The sequence below is a fragment of the Castanea sativa genome, chromosome 1 (assembly GCF_040712315.1).
Source record: "Castanea sativa cultivar Marrone di Chiusa Pesio chromosome 1, ASM4071231v1".
NCBI lineage: Eukaryota > Viridiplantae > Streptophyta > Magnoliopsida > Fagales > Fagaceae > Castanea > Castanea sativa.
The window spans coordinates 49,326,541-49,329,447 of record NC_134013.1 but is presented as its reverse complement, the minus strand read 5'-3'; the positions used below and the strand labels follow the sequence as shown (position 1 = coordinate 49,329,447).

The window sequence follows — 2,907 nt, the reverse complement described above, 5'->3', positions numbered from 1 at the left end:
ATATCCTTGAAACCTTCGAATCCTGATAATAATAATAATAATAAAAACAACTTTCTAATCAAAACCAGTTTTGAAGAGAAGAATAAGCGAATCTTCCTTTGCTAAAGATTTTATATGAAAAAAAATTGTTCTACTCTTAAGAATTCAATGATATAAAGAATTGCCCATACTATTTAGTCAATTTTTTTACTCAAATTTATTGTGTACAATATTCTTAATGAATATTGTACACAATAATAGACTTACTGGTTCAATTCCTCCATATTTGGGTCATTTAACCAATTTAAGATATCTAGACATGCATTCAAATCAACTTACTGATTCAATCCCCTTAGAAATAAGGAACTTGACATAGTTGGTTTTTTTGGATCTTGGTCTTAACAATCTCATTGGTACAATTCCTCCATTCTTTGGTCATTTAGCTAGTTTAAGCCATCTGGACATTCATTCAAATCAAATAAATGGTTCCATAAATTCAGAAATTGGAAATTTGCAATATTTGGTAAAGTTGGATCTATCAAATAACTACATATCTGGAATCATTCCAAAGGCTTACTCAGTTAACCCTACTGCAATATGTTAATCTTTCCTTTAACAGTCTTTTTGGCGAGATACCACAAGATGTAAAAAACTTCTCTAGCCTTTTTATTCTCGACCTCTCCCACAATAATCTAAGCGGATCCATCCCAATGCAACTTGACCACTGCTATTCTTTGGAGCTATTGGTTTTGAGCTACAACCAATTAAATGGAAGCCTCCCTCCTCAAGTTTTATATCCATATAAGTCAGCTATTGTCGACCTTAGTCATAACTTGCTTAGTGGAAATATACCTCCTGAACTTGGGTACCACACACCTTTACTGCGCTTAGATCTCAGCTTTAATAATCTCACTGGTACCATTCCTTACAGTATTCTTGTTTGCCTATGCCAAATGAATATGTCTTACAACTCCTTGGAAGGTCAAATCCCAGATGGCTTTTTGAGATATAATACCCTTGAGTCAGTTATGGGCAACAAGGATTTATGCAGTGATCAAATCTCAGGATTACCTCCTTGTGTTCACTCTCCCCCAAACATTATTGGCTCCGCAAGGATTTTGAAACACAAAAATGGCACTAAGATCATTGTTCTCATCACCATTACACTTGGCTTTTTATTACTAATAATTGTGTTCCTTTCTCGTCCTAAGATAATTTGGAACACTGAACATGAGTCTAAAGCAATGAAGAAAGGAGATTTATTCTCAATATGGAATTATGATGGAAATATTGCATTTGAAGACATCATTACAGCAACAGAGAATTTTGATATTAGATATTGCATTGGAACTGGTGGTTATGATAGTGTTTACAAAGCAACCTTATCCAGCGGAAAAGTGATTGCCCTTAAAAAACTTCACCGTTTAGAATTTGAAGAGCCAGCTTTTGATAAGAGTCTTAGAAATGAAGCCAAAGTCTTGTCTGAAGTTCGTCATCGTAACATCGTGAAGCTTTATGGATTCCGCCTACATAAACGATGCATGTTTTTGATTTATGAGTACATTGAAAGAGGAAGTTTATTGTATGTCCTAAGCAATGACATTGAAGCTAAGGAATTGAATTGGAAGAAACGTGTGAACATCATTAAAGGCATAGCAAATGCTTTATCTTACTTGCATCATGATTGCATTCCGACGATTGTCCATCGAGACTTGACTACTAGCAACATTTTACTAAACTCGGAATTTGAGGCATTTGTTGCAGATTTTGGCATAGCTAGACCCTTAAATCCTAATTCCTCCAATTTAACAACACTCGCTAGCACCTGCAGATATATTGCCCCAGGTGATTTTTTTTTCTTACATACACAAACACACACTCTAAAAAAAGAAAAAAAAAAAACGAGATTAATCATTGATCATATGCTCACATATATACTAGAAAGATCAAATTGCTGATATGTTTCCAAGTTGTTGACTAACTGTCATACAATAGTAAAATATTCCTAACAGGTTACATCTTCTAAGTAGTTCAGTTGTGCTCACACTTTCTTTTTCTTTTTCTTTTTTGTTATGTTTTAGAACTTGCTCACACCATGGTTGTGAACGAAAAATGCGATGTCTATAGTTTCAGTGTAGTGGTGCTAGAAACAATAATGGGAAGGCATCCGGGAGAGCTTATTTCCTCATAGGCATCATCATCTACTCAACATATCATGCTGAAAGATGTCTTAGACCCTCGCCTCTCACCTCATATCAACCAAACAATTGCTCAGAGTGTGGTTCTAGTTGTAACGCTAGCGTTGGCAGGCCTACATTCCAATCCCAAATCCCGCCCTACAATGAAACAAGTATCACAAGAGTTTTCTATTCAAAGGTCACAATTGCCCAAGCCCTTTGCTGAAATTTCAATGTGGCAGTTGATGAATCAAGAAATTTATCTAACTTCCCTCCCCCCCCCCCCCCCCCCACACACCCAAAAAAAAAAAAGAAAAAAAGAAAAAAAAGACAAGAGTAAGGATAAGTTTACAGATGTGATCCCATCAAGATAAGTAATCTATTTTCCTTTGTATTTTGTTGTAGCTATCTTAATTAATATATTATCATAATGAATCATTTCATCAAGAGTAATTACATAATTGCAATTGCATTTTTGTGGACATGAATGAATAATATACCATGAATTCCATTATTTATTATTATTATTATTATTATTATTATTATTAAACTTTTTCTTTGAAAATTCAGATATTTAGGATTTTAAAATCAACTTTCAAGCCTGTTTCCCGTTAATCCATTCAAACAAGATGATCTAGTCCAATTTTAAAAAATCTGCCTTTTGTATTATATAACAATAATATCCAATTGGCCTTCATGTCAAGATTAGACATGGCAAAACAAGCGGATTGGGTCGGGTCAAAAGAGTTGC

At 34.3% G+C, this 2,907-nt stretch overlaps 1 pseudogene; it reads left to right on the top strand.

The window, feature by feature from the left end:
- Window positions 1–217: 217 nt before the first annotated feature.
- Window positions 218–2,530, top strand: LOC142628858 (MDIS1-interacting receptor like kinase 2-like; annotated as a pseudogene).
- The last annotated feature ends 377 nt before the right edge of the window (window positions 2,531–2,907 follow it).